This window comes from Aulonocara stuartgranti (genome assembly GCF_965226115.1).
Source record: "Aulonocara stuartgranti genome assembly, chromosome: 4".
NCBI lineage: Eukaryota > Metazoa > Chordata > Actinopteri > Cichliformes > Cichlidae > Aulonocara > Aulonocara stuartgranti.
The window spans coordinates 20,684,594-20,705,193 of NC_138942.1; the positions used below are offsets into that span (position 1 = coordinate 20,684,594).

General features: G+C 40.9%; 1 protein-coding gene and 1 pseudogene across 9 annotated transcripts in view; both read right to left on the reverse strand.

Moving 5' to 3' along the window:
- The window catches only part of LOC309704384 (uncharacterized protein), a 111,248-nt gene that overhangs the window by 78,654 nt on the left and 11,994 nt on the right, over positions 1 to 20,600 (reverse strand). The gene's annotated exons all lie outside the window — the stretch shown is intronic.
- On the reverse strand, positions 5,033 to 10,276 carry LOC309704910 (sterile alpha motif domain-containing protein 3-like; annotated as a pseudogene). Its single transcript has 5 exons — positions 9,194 to 10,276; positions 8,520 to 8,726; positions 8,115 to 8,255; positions 7,920 to 7,999; positions 5,033 to 7,815 (listed from the first exon to the last, which is right to left on the reverse strand). The product of its transcript is annotated as a sterile alpha motif domain-containing protein 3-like (transcript).

Below are 20,600 nucleotides of genomic sequence, written 5' to 3' on the forward strand. Positions count from 1 at the left end.
TGAGCAAAATATTGCCTCCTTCTGAGACGTGTGGTCTGGCGAACCTGGGAACCTAATGGGTCCAGTAAAGAGATGAGGATCCTGACGTCTTCTTTCCTGATCGCAGTGCCGTGTTGTTTGCACTTTGTAAACATCCACCGATAACCGTGATCCTTCCCAGGCCCTTGCAGTTGGTTCACAATAAAATCTATCCCGGCGTCCAGGTCGTACTTACGTCTGTAAAGCGACTTGGCTCTCAATATCCGGTTTAAATGTCTCTCCGTAATGATGGTTCCTTGCATTGCCAGGCTTTTCAAAATGCGTTTGTAGCTCATTCCCAGCCTAAAATAAAACTCAATCAGACTGTCTCTGTCCATGGTGTATAGGTTTAGCTTCTTTTAGCTTGGGGTAAGCCTCAGTTTATGTTTTAAATTAAAACGCTTGAAGACAAAGTGAACTCTGGACAAGCGTGCGGCCTACCTGAAGCCCAGGTGGGCTTGTTGATAATCACATTTTCACACTCATCTCGGGGCACATCCGTGGTGTTCTGGTGCCAGCCTGTCCCCTCTGTTTTTGTGGGGGTTTTCCCCACGTACGAAAATGGCCGCTTCTGCCTGGAGGGAGTTTTTTATTTTTGCTTTGCAGCTGCACAGGATCTGTATAGAAGTTTTAAACACTTCTACTTTAGGCAAATTTATAATATTTCAGACGACAGCACTGTTACGAGTTCAAAAATTGGGGATGGAGACAAGAGGAAAAACCACAATAACAACACTGGTCCGGCCGGGTTAAGTCAAACGATGATTTTAATGATCACACGCGTGGGAGATGGACACTGTATGCAGACAGCCTCAGATCTCAAAATGGTGGAGCATTGATCAAACTCTTATAGCCTCTGGTGCCCCCACCTTATCATAAAAGCCTAAACATTCACATGCTTTCTCTCACACGGCGCCTAAGCTACGACCTTGGCTCCCTGTTTATCTGCTCCTGCTGAGATGGGGCAGAAAACTCCAGCATGTTCCGTTCTCTTCTAATCAGACAAATAAGGCGATGACTTTTCTGCAAACAGTATTTCTTATAACTCAGCAGTATAATGCATCATGAAACAATATCATCCATTCACAATAAATCAGCAGTGTAATGCAAATCAGTTTAACAAATGCAATAGTTATCACCCTCTCCTAATTCAGGAGAATAATGCAAACTAAAACTACATAATAATTCACAATCTTTAATTAGGGGTCTAACATGGCATAAAATAATATTATAAACCTCACAGCACATAAAACACTGTTTGCTTGGATGCGTGTGTTTGTGTGTAAAAAGTGAGATGTTCAGAGGTCTTGCTTCATGGTATCGAACAGCCCACACAAAACAGGTTCTTTATGATTTAATTTAAGTGCTGATGTAAACCACAATGTTCAGCAAACATCTATCAGGTCATTGGACTGTATTTTTTTAAAGCTTAAGTATGCGCACATGGGATATATTAAAAACTGACAAGCCGTTTGAACACATGATGTGAAATCACTTAATCAACCTGCTGGATTTTCCAAAAGTTAAAATATTTATACTACTTTGGCACATTGCTCTTAACTTATTAAGGTGGCTATTAGTGAGGGTCATGATAATCAATTCAATTGAGCAGAAGTGACATTCTTACTTCGATTCGTCCAAATTCATGTGAGTTCCAGTCTGTTCAGCCTGTTTCTGTGTAGCACCAAGCAGTAGACCTAAACCTGGATGTGCTTCTGGGTTCTGCCTCTAATGAAAACGGATGAGTGTAAAATGCAACCATTGTTTGTAGTTTGCTGCCACCTAAAGAAACTGATGGACATTATGAACAATGCTGGGCATCCTCTGCACACGGCCATAAACAATCAGAAGAGTCTGTTCAGTGACAGGTTGCTTCTCCCCAAGACAAGAACTAACAGACTTAAAAACTCCTTTGTCCCACACGCCATCAAACTGTTTAACTCCTCTCGGGAGGGGAGAGGGAGGGGAAACAGGAGGACAAAGGAGGGGGGAACAACTAAGCTGTAGTGCCTCTTCACCTCACTGTACAATACCTTGTGCAATACTTTTTGTAAATAGTCAACAGTGCAATAGACTCAATACTTGAAATGTGCAATTCACTTGTATTTTTATTTTTTATTCCTATTTATTCTATTTATCCCCTTTGTATATTTTATTTATATTTGTCTCTGTATTTATATATGTGTGTGTGTGTGTGTGTGTGTGTGTGTGTGTGTGTGTGTGTATATATATATATATATATATATAACAATTCTGTAACTGTAACTTCGGTCGTTGCTGTGCTTTTTGGAAGTCGAATTTCCCAGAGGAACCCACCCGAGGGATTAATAAAGTTCTATCTTATCTTATCTCTTACCTACTGAGTGAAAAAAGAACTGAAGTTGTAAAAAGTCAGTATTCCTAATGATAGGCTTCGTTTTGTTTCAGTTTCAGTTCACTATACAGCTCATCAAACTGTTTTCCCTTTACGTTTTGATATAATAGCTTTTTAGTACTACTGAGACACATACTGCCTTTTTCTTCCGTTAGAGTAATATTTTCTTGAGCTGTGTAACTGGATTTGTTCAAACATAGAGGTAGTTTGGATTCACTGACACAGGAGCCATACGCCCTTTCTGCAGTTTCTATGCTTCCTTAGCTCGTTTATGTCGCCATTGTTAATCCTGTCCTGTGCAAAGAAAAGCCCAAGCTACACTTGTCTGACTGACAGAAGGTTCAAGAGAAGGACATTTGCTCTCAACTCTTTCCCTGTTGAAATGTTATTCCAAGCAAGTGAGTTTCCTACAGGGTATGGAGGGTTAGTATGTGTTAATGATTTCAGTGTCATGCAGGGGAAAGTAGCATTCAGTGGAAGCTTCTCGGTGATTGTTTTAAATCCAAATATGACCCTTATTTGTGGCGCATGTTAGCATACAGTCAGCTCAGGAGTTAGTATCAGTCATGTGGTTGTCACGAGGTTGCGCACAGCATCACCGGCAAGAGGGCTTGGTTTGAGAGGTTTTTGGCATCTGTGATGTGATTTACAACCATCCACCCATGTACAGTAAGAAGCTGCACTCACAACCGTGGGCATCAGCAAGTTGGTGAAATTTAAACAAAACAGCATTACATCTGAAACTCTCTTATTGTACCCAAAATACAAATTTTAGTGATTACATGTGGCTTCATTAATTATGTTCAAAAGGATGAATACATAACGCAAGTAATAACTTTATAATCAGTCAGTGAATGAAGGAGCTCAAGAGTGCAAATATAGTTGCAATAAAGTGACAAATATGCCCTTTTATGTCAAACAAAGACCGAAATAAGTGGCATCAGTGTGAGGATGAAAATGAGCGATCCAACCTCACACTGCAGATATCAGGGCAACGCACAGTGGGGGGGCGGGGGAGGGGGGTTGCAGTCTGCGCGCACAAGAGGGCTAACAACGCTGTGAGTGACAGAATCCACCCAAACTGAGGAACAGCTTCTTCCCCAGAGCTGAAGCCTGCACTGTTTGCACTATAATATAATATAATATAATATAATATAATATAATATAATATAATATAATATAATATAATATAATATAATATAATATAATATAATATGTTGCTATTTAATGTTTTTTGTTCGTGTTGCAGCTGCTCTGTGAGCCAAGCTTTCGTTGTCTAAATTCAATGGAAATATATCTCTGCACCACACGATGGCGATAGATTCTCACAGTCTGTGCTCTGCTTCCGCCACCAGTCATCTTTAAATCTTTTTTTTATTCAATGAAACCTTTATTTAACTCGCAGCATTACTTAAAAAAATCATATTTAAATACAAAAAAAATTACATGAACGACAGTAGTAGAAAATTGATAAAATAACACCAAATAAATATATTTACAAATGATAGCAACATCAATGGAATAAAACCATGAACACCAGCAGAAGGAGAAAGAGGCCTGTATCTACATTATTACTCTGGCAGCTCTCAGTCTCCATACAGACAGGACACGTTGCAGCGTAATTGCAGACAGGTGCGTGGGCCTGAGCTCCGCCCAGGCAGAATGACGAGTGGAAGAAAGCAGCAACACAATAAACATATGTAACCTTGCGGAGCCGGCCGGGCAGACATCGAGACCGTGACAGAGTGCAAAACTTTTATACTTGACAACACACACAAAAACCCCCACACACAACAAAAATCAGAATTTTTGTGATTTGGATTTTTATTTAAAGGTGAAACCTTTTTTCTTTTCTTTTTTTTGCCAGATTAGACATTTTGATTAATTTCATTGAAGTATACTTTAGTTTTTTTGTTTTACTTTGATGCTATAATAGATGTTTAGAAAATTCAGTTATATTTAAGATTATATAGCATCATGGCAAAACAACAGTCTCCTCAAGCTGCTTTATACTGTAAGGTGAAAACACTACAGAAAAAGCCAGAAAACCCCAACAATCCAATGATCCCCTTTGAGCAAGCACTGGGCGACAGTGGGGAGGAAAAACTCCCTTTAGGAAGAAACCTCCGGCAGAACCAGGCTCAAGAAGGGGCGGCCATCTGCTGCGACCGGTTGGGGGTGATGGAAAGAGAATAGAGGGAGACAAGATGAAGTATACTTCTAATGGCCTATTCCAATTGGTGGTAATACATCATAAGAATTGAGGAAAGGTGGTGTTGATGGAGACTCTGGGGAAGGCCTAGTCAAGCTCAGTTTTAAGCTTTTCAACTTCATCAATCATTCACACTCAGAAATTAAAGTACAGAAATGTACCTATAGGGGTACAATGGCTTGTCACTGGGGTGGTACCCTCTAAGGTACCGTTCTGTACCCTAAACTGTGGGTACTGATTTGTACCCTTGTAATTTGTACCTTTTACATGTCAAACCTGTACTTTAAAGGGCAAAGTTGTACCCTTAGTATAAAGTACAAAAAAGAACCCTTAAAAGGAGTACAAAAATGTCTTTCTAAAGGTTCAGTATCTAAACACAGATTTCCTACATTTTTCCTCTCAAGATTTGAAAAATTGAAGATACAAAGTCAAAAATACTTGTCACATTTATTACCTTCTTAAATACATTGCTTAACTGTTACATACAAACTGTTATCAACAGAGTATGTGTCATAAGCTGCAACATCAATTTCCTGTCCAGGTTTTAGCAACGTCCATTCACTATCAACTCTAACACTGTATGAATGAAAATGGTTGTCATATAACAGAGGAATGAGAATTTTTCCACAAAAGACCCACATTGTGTCAATATTAAATATGTACTTAATTTGCCAGAACAGAGGAATCTTCTCTGAATGCAGTACATCAATGACAAACACATCTCTTACACAGTATTTGACACTGTTCACAATTACTTCTGACACACGCTGGAAAGCTTTCTTAGCACTATCAACTTCAGAAAAGCCACAATAGACTGTCAGTGCTTGTTGCAGTTCCAGTGGTAATGACAAAAATGGTGTAGTCACACTTTTTCCAAAAACATTTTCAAATTCACCAAGTAAACTTTTGTTAGAAAACTCCCAGCACTGTCTGAACTGATGTCTGTTGCTCAAAGTTGTAGCAATGTTCATAAAATTTCTACAATTGCGGGACAACGTTTTGAAATACTGGTGCTTACTTTCAAATCTCATACACCATAACAAACGTAGAGGGCCGAACATTTCAATCAGTCTTGCATAGTGGATTAAATAATGACACTTTGGTGTAATTACATCCCCAAATACACTTTTCAGTTTTGTGAGAAACTCATGGACAAGCAACTTCAACAATAAAATATTCTCTTTTCGCACTTTTTTAGCCATTACAATCTCTGTTATTTCACGACATAGAAGAAAAACATGCCAATATTTACAATTAGGTGGCACACGGTCTGCCATCAGAAATGGCAGCAATCTGAACAGGCACCACTTTTGAGATGCTGATCCAACAATACCAACACTCTGTAGTCTTTCTGATAACTGTACTGGTTTGTTTGTTTTGTCATTCTGACCAATGGGCATTTTTTGCAATTCTTCATTGATCTCTCTAATTGTAATATGCTTCTCAGTGTGGGCTTTACAAATCACTAGTTTCATAACTAGAGGAACTACACCTTCCAACAGATCATGCATTACATCAGGTGGTAAAGCTTGTGTAACACTGAAATAACTCAGTCTGTCAAAAGGACATGAACTATTTACACCATATATTGTTTTATCATCCGGAAATTCTTGGATTCGTGCAAGATGATACTGGTGAACCTCTGATGTTCTTAAAACAAAGCTTTCTTCCTCAAAGGATTGTTTCATATCTTCATAAGAAGCCATGCAATACCGACAAATTCTACCAGTGTTAAATGACATAGAAAAACCACCAATCATGTGAGCTGATAAATTATCACAAGATAAAGTTGCAAGAGCAGCATGAATAGTGTGTTCAGTTTTATCAATGGTAAAAGTAAAGCCATCAGTGGAAAGTTTTTCCAAATCATCAAGCAAAGGTTTAAGGATAACATGCCAACCACACCGCTTAACGAAAGAATAGCGTACCAATAACGCTAGATGAATGTGCCTCTGCTGAGAAGTGTACCTTTTGTCCAAATTGCCTACAGTGTAATAAAATGCACTAAGTTTGTGTTTGGATCATTTAGATCCTAGAGGATTAAGTACTTCAAATTCATCCTCATAAAAATGGAGTCGCAGTGCATTTGGGTTATCCTTGAAGAATTGATGATGTCTGAAGATTTCTCCATCAGAGTAATCTGTTAGAAATTCATCAGTTTCCGAATTGCCACTTGAAAAAATGTGATCTTTTATGTCTTCATGAGAAAGATAATTTTTTAGCACCTTATCAACAGGCACATATGAATACGAGCTAACTGTATGACCCACAGAGTCTCTTAATTTGCAATGAACAGGCTCTGTCATGTTGATCTTTGATTTGCAATGTTCTTTGACTAAATAAGGAGATCGAATAGCTGTTGAAGCCTTCTCAAAAAATTCATTTGAATGCAGGACATTTTTAACCTCTGGACACAAAGACACGTCAAGACCCATTTTCTCTAAATGATATGCTATAAAAGCATCGTAGTTCTCCTTGAAAAAACACATCAGAAAATTTACGTCTTCCACAATTTCTTCCTGAACAGAGACCGGTAAAGAATTTTTCTCTCTGCACTTAAGAATGAACTTGAAAAGATTGTCTCTGAAATTTATCAAAAATTCATCCCAGGATGGAGGGGTTTCAATATTTTCAGTTATGTCATTTGCAAATTCATTTGGGTGTGGACTGACTACCTCCTGCTCATTTTCATCTAAGTCTTTATGGGGACACAACACTTGCTCTCTGTGTTTCCTATACACATGTCGTCTGAAAGATTCATATTTTTTGAAGGAAGAACAGCAGTCACTGAGTCCACAGGTTATATCAAAATTGGCATCATGGGAATGAATAAGTCCTATGTGCTGAATAAGCTTTGTCAAACTAAAGGTTCTTCTGCCACATTTGGAGCACTGATATGGCTGAGGCATGGTGGTCAATACAGAAGATTTATTTGTCTGGTGACTGTGATTGGCAGAGGCCGGTCCTCACCCTCATCTATTTTCACAATGTACTTTTGGAGAAAAATCAGGGTGTTCTTCAGATGTTTTGGATAAGCAAGGTTGAAGACAAAATACAAGCAGAAATAAGAGATGATTCCTTCAAAAATACACGAGCTTCTGCACACTTCACTGCCATCCAACTTCACAATGTTTGGAGCGCTTCTGGAGAACACTGGTTTCCAGTCTTCATGAAGTAGCTGAACAGTTGGATAGGGGGTTTTCGGATGAACCTTTGAAGTCAAAAGAGAAGGTAGAGGAAAGCAATATCTTAGTCTCTTAACAAAAGATACATTTGTTTTCCTTTTATATAGACTAAATATTTTAATACACACACCTCTCCAAGTATGACAAAGAGATCCAGTTTCTCCTTGAAGACGTATGGCAGGAATAAAAGTGCAGCCCTTGTGTCAAGATCTGCCAAAAAAACAACAAAACACAAGATCACCCATGCATTTTATCTGGCATTTCCAGTTACCTATAAAAATTATATAAAATGGAAGCCTTGAAGTTAAAAAAAAAAAGCAAATACCTGGTAGGTCATCAGTGAGAGCCTCCTCTCTTGCATCAAGGTAGAGCTGGTAGAGTGGGGTTTTCCCTCGTGTAAGGCCAATCACCTTCGCTGGCTTACATTACCCGTTGTTGGTTGGATCCACCTGAGTTCGTTGCACAGCTACAAGTAAAAAATTCATTTTCAGTACAAAATAACAGTGTATGAAAATGAAATAATCTAAAGTTGATATTAATTATGTATGGTGCTGCATAATTATTTTTTTTATAGAATTTAACAACAATACTGTAAGAAGTTACATGAACATACAAAAAAAGGAAAGAGGGACAGATGAAGAAAGCAAGGTCAAGGGCAAATAAAATATACTACTATAAACATGTTAAATGTGACAGCTATTTCCAAGTTCAATTCAGCTTTCTGACTTACACCAGTAGGCATCCCTAAGAAGGGGTACTTCTTCAACACATCTTCCACAGGCATACCATTTGCAATTTCTTTCTGCCGCCAAGCAAACGTTTGCTGCATACGGTTATGAACCACCATGGTATCTGGTTGCATCTTCTGATATTGGCACTGTATGACCTTTAAGTGGGCGTCTATGGATAATAAATCCTCTCCTTGGACGCATGGTCCCTTGAAAGAAAGCAAGAGTGAGAAGAGAAAGTCAAAACAGATTAGAAACCCAACATAAGACTAAATATACAATTAGAGCTGACACGATCTGTGCATCACAAAGAACTCGTATCGGTTAAAGTTAACCGATACCATGAACCAATATTTAAAATATGGAAACTCTGAAATAATTTCACATAAAATCTTAATTGTTAACTTGAAATTTTAGTTTTGGAGTCATATTTAAAATGGGTTTTTTTTGTTTTTGTTTTTTAAATCTAGTTCACCCTCTTTTAGCGCCTTCCAATTAATAATTTTTTGTGAGGTAGAAGTATTAGCACTGGTACTTTGTATTAGCAAGTGCTCTAATCCAAGTATTGGTATTGTTTCGGTTTGAAAAAAGGTACAGTTGCATCCCTAATCCTTAGTTTTAGATGTAATAACAGAGGCAAGAACATTTTATAGCTCAAGGTGTCCCTCACACCAACCTGACAAACATTTCTCTGACTTGTTCGTTGACATTTATTAGGCTGCCCTCTCCTCGTAGAACCAAACTTCTCCTTACAACGCCTCACTGCCTCACTGTCGACTAGTGGTGCCCGCTCTGATTTGAATTTACGTCTCAAAGACATATGCCATGTGTGCTTGTTGAACAGAAACATAAGTTACTGTAAAAACAATCTACACAAAATACACCCAACAAAGAATCAGTAAACATATGTTACAGAGTATAGCATGGTGGAAAAGGATGGAGAGAATCCCCCACTAAGCTTTTGGGTTGGCATTTCTTTAGATTTTGTTTTGTATTAATTGCATGCTTTGGTGTTTTTTTGTGTTTGATGTGAGGTGTGGGCCACACCCATGTGGGAGTGGAGATTCTACTCTAGTCCAGCTGCCAGCTATTTGGAGTTGAATACAGGGAGCAGCTGATTGGGGAGGATTGGAGCCCTTCTCTATAAAGGGGAGAGGAAACAGGAAGTAGGGGTTGTCGTTGTTTTTTTTAGTAGGACACTGGTGAAGCAGGGAAGCCTCGAAGATCCAGGATGAAGTGTGCACATTTTAATGGAAAAGATTTTTAACCTGGCCTGGTTTTGCTTTTAAAATAAACTGAGGATGTTGGAGGGAGGACTCATTCTTATTGGGATGTGAGTGGATGTGCTGGAAGGCAGGAAAACAAACACTGGACTGGAGACTCTCTGTGCCCCTGACAAGGAAACTGGACCAGTTTTGGGGAAGTTCCAGCTCCCAGGATGTGATCTGGAGACCCAGCCTCGAACGAAGTCAGGCCTGAAAAGGCTAACAACCCTGACCGCGGTGGCTTTGGGCCTTGGATTCCTGGCCAGAGTTGTGTCTTCAGCCAGTAGTTTTACCCGGAGAAAGAACAAATAAATCTTGTGTAACCCATTACAGTGTGCGTGTGGTGGTTCGTTACTGGTCAATATTAGAGCTACTACTTTCTTGTACGGAGGCCATTTTGGGCCTTACGTAACACATACTTCATACAAACCTACTGAGAGGCTACAGATTGTCTTACTAACAAAACAAGATCGAAAAAAGCTTCACTTTTACTTTGTAATCTTGAAGGAACCTTATGCTAATTTTAAATTTAACTTACATAACCATTTCCCTCATGATCCTTGAGGAAAGGATACTTCGTTACCAGCGTCTTCACAGCTTGCACATATTCAGAATTTGTGGGATACCTGTAATATCAGAAGAAACAGAAGTGTTAGAGCAACTGCTGACAAACAAACTTTATCAAGTGTTAGTTATTGTTTCTTAGTAATGTAGCGTTTATTTTCAATATGACAGATTCAGCTTTTTCTAAAGCAACAAGCTAACATTACCCTGATTAACTTACATAGTATACTGTGCCACAGCTTCATATAGAACTCTGATTATTGTGTGTCTGTCCCTTGGATTTTTATGGCACGGTTCTTTGTTGTCCAGTTTTAGTTGCAGATTTTTGGGAAATCTTGGAATTTCAAAAGAGGCTGGCAGTCTCAAAGTATTTTCATTGCTGTGAAAACAGTTAAGTGTTTGTTTTTATTGCATGAATTGAAGTATAAAACACTACAGTAACAATACATATGGTAGAAACAATGATCATATTAACTAAATCCTAAAAGTGCATAACGGCCAACATGTATGCTTCAGACATACTAACTTCATTATAAATAAGAAAATACCTTATTGAAGTTGACGAAGTAGATGGTTGCCAGTCTTCTGGAGAGACAGTCTGTAGAGTCAGACTGACTGAAGATTCCTTCATCCTTGACACAAACTGGTTGAATTTAACCTGCTTTTTGAAGGATCCTTGGAAAAGGTATGCAACCATAGTCTCAGTAAGACCGCAGTCAACTGTGTCACCATCAACCTCATTGTCTGCAAGATAAATGGTAGTACAAACTCTAAATTCAATGTAAGGATATTTATCACCACATTTTTACATGGGTAAAAACCGTATATCACACACATTAAAACCTTTTGTACAACTTCTTTCAGTTCAAAGAAATATTCATTTAAAAAAAATCAGTAAATTAAATAAAATAAACCAAATCTTTAGAGTGAATCCTCTCGATATGCAAAGTTTTCATTTTTAAATTTAGATGTTTGTTTGGGACTACTGGACACAGGAGAGCAGAGTCTGAGCATGCTTTTGTGCCCTTTCAAGTTTGGAAGAAAAAAAAGACTAGAATGCTGTAATGTGTTAATATTCACTACTAAGGTGACTCCTTTCTCCAGATTTCCGACAGTTTCTGCCGTCTGTTCTTTCAGACCGATTACTTATAGTGATAACACCGTATTACAAGCTCAGATTACATGCTGAAAAAGTTCCCACATTGCTTAAAACGCGACTATCAAACCCCAGCTGCGACACCCTTGTTATATTTTAAACAAGTGCGGCGTCAAGATATTTCCTTTAAACGTTATTATCAGCTGCCCATGTGTGTTAATGGCCTTGGAATGGATGTAAAAACGTGATTTTATTAAACCATTAATACACTAACGGTAAACTGCATTCAGCTACCAGGGAATCAAATTTCGCGCCGGTGTTCCAGATCTACTGGCGTTTAGATCAACTGGCGTTGGTCGAACAGATGTGTGGCAGTCTTGCGTTTCAGGAGCTGCTACCGACAAACCAGCAAAAAAACGCCAAATGTGTCATCTGTGACACTTGTGAGGTTATCTCAAACACACTCCGTCAGTCTTGATGCTGTTGAACAACAAAATGTTTAAAATGTGGCGAGTTTATCTGGTGATATCCTCATGCGCGACGCGATCGCGAAAACAGCAAACAAGTAACACCACGCCGATGTTGTTCACAGGACAGCAAGAGTAAACGATCGGGAGACTCTTGTCGTCGTTATCGTTCCGCTCGCACGTTTTATTTCTCCGGTTTCAGCGTTTTTGCTTCACAACTAAAGCGAGCAGTTTACTTTGTGCACTAACATGGAGTCGAGTCAACCAGCGCCACCTCTGGCCAAGTGCCACAGCCTACAGCCAGATCAACCTGTGACACACATCTGCACCACGTTTGAATTCGTGTCATGCACATTTGTACCTTTCAATTGTGTCTGTTTGTGCGTCATGCAAATAAACCTTTGAAATGAATGAAATGATATCATATATTCCTTATTGGCCTACATTTGTACAAAATTCCAAATTATATACACAAAGTCATAGACATCACCACTCCAATTGGTCATCATGATTTTGATATTCTCTTTTTCCATAACAATGAAATACGCCTTGGACAAATATGACACATCAATATTTCATTAGTGTTGTCACATCACATCCTGTAAGCATCATCTGCCTGTGTCCTTTCCCTGGAAATGAATATTTCCAGCCAATATTGGCAATCCATCAACATGGCTGGAGAGTTGGTAGTTATATACAGTCTGTATAAGTGTGGTTAATCTAATGAAGATTTGTAAGGAGACGGCAGTTACTGTGAATTCACAGCAGTTACACAGTGATTAGTAATAAACAGTCAGTGAGTGTGAGTGGATATGACTGTTCCCACCACTAACACATGGCCCTACGCTGTGTTCACTGCATCATTCCATGTTTGGCACTGATCACCACCTGCACTCATGTATATATCTATCTATCTACTTAGCACTTTTAATTCTTATTTTTATTTTCATGTCTATTTAAGCTTAATTTATAACAGTATGTTTGCACTGAAGCACCGCAGCAATTTCCTAATATCCTAACTCCTAACTAGAAGGGGGAATTATGTTAAAATGCTCTTCATAGACTACAGCTCTGCATTTAACACCATAATTCCCTCCACACTCACCACCAAGCTGGAGCATCTGGGACTCAGCTCATCTATGTGTCAGTGGATCTCCAACTTCCTAACTGGCAGACCACAGGCAGTAAGGATGGGCGGACATGTCTCAGCCTCCACCACTCTCAGCACTGGAGCCCCCCAGGGGTGTGTTCTGAGCCCCCTGCTGTACTCTTTGTACACATATGACTGTGTGGCCACTACCAGCTCCACCACCATCATCAAGTTTGCTGACGACACCGTCGTGGTGGGCCTGATCTCTGATAACAACGAGACGGCCTACCTGAAGGAGATTAGGAATCTGGAAAACTGGTGCCAGTGGAGAGAGTGGACAGCTTCAAATACCTCGGAGTTCACATCACGCAGGACCTGTCATGGTCCTGTCACATCAACACCGTGGTGAAAAAGGCCCGACAGCGTCTCTACCACCTCAGACGCTTGAGAGACTTCCAACTGCCCTCCAAGGTGCTCAGGAACTTTTACTCGTGCACCATAGAGAGCATCCTGGCGGGAAACATCTTAACCTGGTTCGGGAACAGCACCATGCAGGACAGACGAGCTCTACAGAGGGTTGTGCGGTCAGCTGAGCGCACCATCCGCTCCGAGCTCCCTGACCTGCACTCAATCTACAGCAGGCGGTGCTGGACCAAGGCCAGGAAGATCGTGAAGGACCTCAGCCATCCCAACAACAGACTGTTCTCTCTGTTGAGGTCAGGAAAGCGATTCCGCTCCCTGAAGACCAACACAGAGAGACTGAGGAGGAGCTTCTTCCCGCAGGCGATACGGTCTCTCAATCACACCACCACACAGTACTGACCCACACATATGGTTCTTACACACACACTGGACTTTCTGGACATTGTTTTTGCACAACACTGGTCACTATATTCTTCATTTCCGGTTAATACTTGTACAGCTGCTGTTATTGTGTATATATTTATTTATATTTAGATTTCTTCATACATTCTTATATAGTTCTATATTGTGTATTTTGTTGTACAGTTATTTCATTTTTAACCTTAATTTATATTTTATTCCTTCCTAGTTAAATTTACCCTTTTTAATTTTTCATATTTATTTCCTATCTTATTCATAGCCTTTTCCTTTTTTGTTCTCTTTAGGTCACGAGCAGTTGTCCAAGCATTTCACTACATATCGTACTGTGTATGACTGTGTACGTGACAAATAAAATTTGAATTTGAATTTGAATTTTTGAATTTAATGTTGTAAACCCGCTCAACATTTGGCAATAAAACCCATTCTGATTCTGATTCTGATATAAGAAAGTCAGTGACTCAGGTGTGTCGCTTGCTTTGTCATCTGTTTGTGAGACTGTAGGAGACGTAGAAATCTTTTGTTTTAAATCTTAGTTAGGAAGGTTCCTGTTTGAAAACAAGCACTTTTTGTGAGAAATGCAAGAAGTACATCTGCAGAAAGCACACCGTTACATTCTGTCCATCATGTGGACAAAATCGAAAATGTTGAGCATTGAAAAACTGAGAACGTTGGGCAAGTTCAAAAGAAATGTGTTTGTAAGAACGAAAAACCAAATTGTTCCTAAAATAGTTATGGAAAGTCTAACTGTTGTATGTCTGTGTTCTACATGTTTATCTAATCGAAAATAAAGGTGCTATTGTTTTATTGCAGTTTTTGGATAATTCTGAGTGGATTTACACAGTACGGGTCAAAATGACCCGCAACAAAATGTCATTTTTTTGTTCTTCAACATAATACAAGGGTTCATTTCCAAAACTTGCTTATGATCTTCAATTTGTAGCAGATCCACTATCACACAGCAGCTGGAGCAGTTTCAAATGGGGGTCAGTCCACTGCTGCCACCTGTGGCCAAGTGCCACAGCCTACTACTAGATTAACTTGTGACACATCTGCACCTGCTGCTATGATCACAGTGAGTAGAGGCTGAGTGGCTGCACTTACCCCGGGTACATCCAAATCTACCCACAAACATGTTGAAAGATGCAATGGCAGCAATGTGGATTGTCAACACTAAAAACAATCAGTAAGCAAAGACAACAGGGATCAATTTTTACTGTTTATTTAATACCCACAACATTTGTAGTCGCCTTCGGCACAGGGAAAGTCCACACACACTGTGTGGTACCACTTTCCACAGAAGGTGCAATCTGCAAGATTGAATGAGATTGTCAGAGTCATTGTCTGACTGTTTATTACTAATCACCTGCTGTACATTCACAGTAACTGCCATCTCCTTACAAATGTTTATTAGATTAACCACACTGTATATAACAACCAACTCTAAAATGTTTGTTCGCAGAGAAAAGACACAGACAGACTACGCTAACGACATGTGATGTTACAACACTAGTGAAATATTAGTGTCATTTCATTCTTTTCAAAGGTTTATTTGCATGACGCACAAACAGACACAGTTGAAAGGTACAAATGTGCATGACACGAATTCAAACGTGGTGCAGATGTGTGTCACAGGTTGATCTGGCTGTAGGCTGTGGCACTTGGCCAGAGGTGGCGCTGGTTGACTCGACTCCATGTTAGTGCACAAAGTAAACTGCTCGCTGTAGTTGTGAAGCAAAAACGCTGAAATCGGAGAAATAAACCGTGCGAGCGGAACGATAACGACGACAAGAGTCTCCCGATCGTTTACTCTTGCTGTCCTGTGAACAACATCGGCGTGGTGTTAATTGTTTGCTGTTTTCGCGATCGCGTCGCGAATGAGGATATCACCAGATAAACTCGCCACATTTTAAACATTTTGTTGTTCAACAGCATCAAGACTGACGGAGTGTGTTTGAGATAACCTCACAAGTGTCACAGATGACACATTTGGCGTTTTTTTGCTGGTTTGTCGGTAGCAGCTCCTGAAACGCAAGACTGCCACACATCTGTTCGACCAACGCCAGTTGATCTAAACGCCAGTAGATCTGGAACACCGCCAGTCCGAGTGTCAGGTGAACTGAACTTCAGGTAAGAAGTTATGACCTGCAGTCTATCTGGGTCAGATATAAACCAAGTTTAGGTGGAGTTTATTTTCGTTGTGCTGACTTTTTACCCTCAGTTGCAATAACTAGTACTGGTTCTAGCCAGCTTGACAGAGTTTATATACAGCTGGGTGGGTGCTATGACGTTACTGATAGTGAACTTTATTTTATTCATAAGGTTAGTTAGTAGAGTTGCCAACGGCTCTTTAAAAAAATGGAATGGTCCCTCATTCAGAGAAAATATTACACGTTTCGTATTGAGCTGAGAAGGAACACAGTTTGTCCCGGACTTTCGCTATAATGAAAAAAAGACACAAAGCTGGAGTTATTCTGTCGTTACGCTGCACAGCTGCCTCTTCTCCTCTCATCCTCTCCCCTGCCTCTCCTGTTGCTACTTCAATCATGAAACTGATCAATGATCAGCTGATTGGCTTTTCTCCCTTGTTTATTTATCGCCCACTTTGCGCCAGAAAGAGGAAACCAGCAGATGTCGCGCTAAACAACAGCAGCACATTTAAGCTTGATCAGCTGTTGTTAGAATTTATTTGATATTACTTTCTAGTATCAGCTGATGTTTGCTGGAGTCACAGCTGTAAAAGCTGCTGGTCATGATATCGGTTTGGATATGTGGTGAGAGGGAAACATGAAGATGAAACCAGGAGATGTCCTTACTGAATCATCAGAGCTGAACAGGTGATGGAGAAACAGGTTTACCTTTTAGTTCACATGAATGAGTTGAAGGGAAGTTATGAACTGTTTCTGAGACACAAATAACACCAGGATCCTTTTTTATGTAGCTGACAGCTGGCAACTGTGCAGGGGTGGATCTAGGAAAGTTTTGCCAGGGGGCCAGGTAGGGCATTAACAGGGAAAGGTGGGGCACAAAGAAATACTTTTCTTTCTTATTCTCATTTAAAATATCTAGCTTTTATTAAATAATTATCTAAATCTTACAACCAAAGTTTTTATCTGACGTAAAATGTATAGAAATCATACATATACCAACAAGACAGTGTACATCACTGTCACAACAGCATTTGTTTTCAGTCAAAGTCTTTATGGCTTTAATACCTGGTGGGCCGGTCTCTAGTCAAAATGCCTGATTTTCTGTCCCAGTCCAGCCCTGCAGGTTAATACTGGCAGTGTCACCATGCCAGCTGACTGTATTTCATCATCAGCCAGTGTTGTTCTTGATCAATATTACCAAAGTTTACCATAAGGCAGCATAGAAAGTATTTACTTGCTTTCAGGTTTTATTCAAATGTTAGTCTTTTCAGTTGTTTCCCCACTTTTTTCCTGTTTCAAAATCAAACACCAGTTTGTGAGAAGATTATCTTCTTTTTTTTAATAGGCATTGGTTTTGCATTGGCATTGGCTAATTTGTCAATTCTTTGTTACAAATGTTCGTATTTTAATATTCAAAAATGTTTTTGCCCAAAACATATGTGCACTATATGTCAGTAAAAATATTATGCAAATATTGCTGTCCTTGAATGCTGAGTAAACACTGACAAAGCACTGATTGTATCTCTTGTACTTTATCAACGCAGTATCTAAAAACTTTGCACCATAGTGGTTAAAATCTCATTCTAATAAGAATTAAAAGCGCATTCGGTTATTAGGTTTATAGGATTATTGAATTATGGTTAACGGTTGGTAGATTTTTTTTTTAAAAACATTATCTGCCAATTACATCTGCCACCCTTCTCCAAATCTGTGCCCCTACCTGGCCCCCCAACAAAAATTTTCTAGACACGCCACTGGGTCCGGGTGGATCTCCACCAGCAGCTCAGCAGGCGAATCCGAAAACTGACACTGACGGCCAAACTCGCAGCGGTGCTTGGAGTAAGCATAAGTGGACCTGGACCTCACCGGACCTGGAGTACCTGATGATTAAGTGCCGGCCATTCTGGCTACCGAGGGAATTTACAGCAGTGATTATTACGGCTGTTTACATTCCCCCACAAGCCGACACTGACCGAGCACTCAGGGAACTGTACAGCGCGATCAGCAGTGAGGAAACCGCACACCCAGAGGCAGCGTTTATCACAGCCGGAGACTTTAATAAGGGAAACCTGAAGAAAGTCTCACCCAAACTCCACCAACACATCCATTTTAACACTCGTGGAGACCGGCTACTCGACCACTGCTACATCTCTTTCCGGGATGCGTACAAAGCCCTCCCCCGCACCCCATTCGGCCAATCAGATCACCGCTCCATCCTGCTCCTGCCCGCCTACAGGCAGAAGCTGAAACAGGAAGCTCCAACCCGGAGGGCGGTGCTGTTTTGATCACGCGGACTGGGAAATGTTTCACGTGGCTGCTAGGGACATTGACGAGTACACAGACTCAGTCTGCGGATTTATCAGGAAATGCGTGGAAGATGTCGTCCCATCCAGAACAGTTAAATCCTTCCCAAATCAAAAACCCTGGATTAACGGAGATGTTCGCGCGGCACTGGCGGCACGGAGCACCGCCTTTGCCTCCGCGAACACATCGGACTACAAACACGCACATTACCAACTCCGGAAGACTATCTAAGCAGCCAAACGTGAGTACAGGGACAGGGTGGAGCAACAGTTCGACAACCCTCGGAGTATGTGGCAGGGACTAAACACGATCACAGACTTTAGAGGGAAAACCAGCACACCGCAGACCACGGCCTCTCTGTGTGAGGATCTAAACGTATTCTACGCTAGATTCGACACAGCGAACACCATGAGACCGGACAGTGTGCGCACCGCGGATGACGTCAGTGCGCACACTGTGTCTGAGGAGGATGTGCGGAAGTGCTTCAGGAAGGTGAACGCACGCAAAGCTACTGGTCCGGACGGGATTCCCGGCCGCGTCCTCAAGTCATGCGCGGCTCAGCTGGCTGCAGTGTTCACGCACATCTTCAACCTTTCCCTCTCTCTGTCTGTAGTCCCAGCCTGCTTCAAAATGGCCACCGTCGTCCCTGTACCCAAATCCTCCACCATCTCCTCATTGAACGACTGGCGACCTGTAGCCCTGACCCCCATCGTAAGCAAATGCTTCGGTCACTGGACCCTCTACAGTTCGCATACCGCCACAACAGGTCCACTGATGATGCCATAGCCTTGACACTACACACTGCCCTGTCACACCTGGAGAAGAGAGACACGTATGTGAGAATGCTGTTTGTAGATTACAGCTCAGCATTCAATACCATCGTTCCCTCGAAGCTGGACAGGAAACTGCAGGATCTAGGACTGAGCAGCTCCCTCTGCAGCTGGATCCTTAGCTTCCTGTCTGACAGACGCCAAGTGGTCAGACTGGGCAGCATCACCTCATCCCCCATCACACTGAACACTGGTGCCCCACAGGGGTGTGTACTGAGCCCTCTCCTGTACTCACTCTACACCTACGACTGCACAGCCACTAACAACTCCAACATCATTGTGAAGTTTGCGGACGACACTACAGTGGTGGGTCTTATCACCAATGGTGATGAGACGGCTTACAGGGAGGAGGTCAGCGCCCTGACCCACTGGTGTCAAGACAACCATCTCACACTCAACGTCGCAAAGACAAAGGAGCTGATAGTGGACTTCCGGAGGTGCAGAGAAGTACACACCCCCATCACCATCAACGGCGCTGCTGTGGAGAGAGTGAGCAGCTTCCGGTTCCTTGGTGTACATCTGGCTGAGGATCTTACGTGGTCAGTACACACAAACAAAACAGTGAAGAAGGCGCAGCAGCGCCTCTTCTTTCTCAGGAGACTGAAAAGATTCGGCATGAGCCCCCGCATCCTCAGGACCTTCTATCACTGTGCCATTGAGAGCATCCTCACTGGATGCATCACCACCTGGTATGGCAACAGCACCGCCTACAACTGCAAAGCTCTCCAGCGAGTAGTGCGGTGCTCTGAACGGATAATTGGAGGTGAGCTTCCCTCCCTCCAAGACATCTACAGGAAGCGGTGCCTGAGGAAAGCGGGGAGGATCATCAAGGACTCCAGTCACCCCAGCCATAAACTGTTCAGACTGCTTCCATCAGGAAGGAGGTTCTGCAGCATCCGGTCCCGTACCAGCAGACTGAGAGACAGCTTCTTCCATCAGGCCATCAGACTGCTGAACACTTCATAGACACCTCAGCTTCACTACTGGAACTTTAACATTATGCACTCCATACTGTACAGTAACGCCACTGTTTTGCACATGTCTCAACTCTGTATATTTTTATATATTTTATTTATTGTTGACTCTATTTAATTTGACATACATACATACATACATACATACATACATACATACATACATACATACATACATACATACATACATACATACATACATACATACATACATACATACATACATACATACATACATACATACATACATACATACATACATACATACATACATACATACATACATACATACATACATACATACATACATACATACATACATACATACATACATACATACATACATACATACATACATACATACATACATACATACATACATACATACATACATACATACATACATACATACATACATACATACATACATACATACATACATACATACATACATACATACATACATACATACATACATACATACATACATACATACATACATA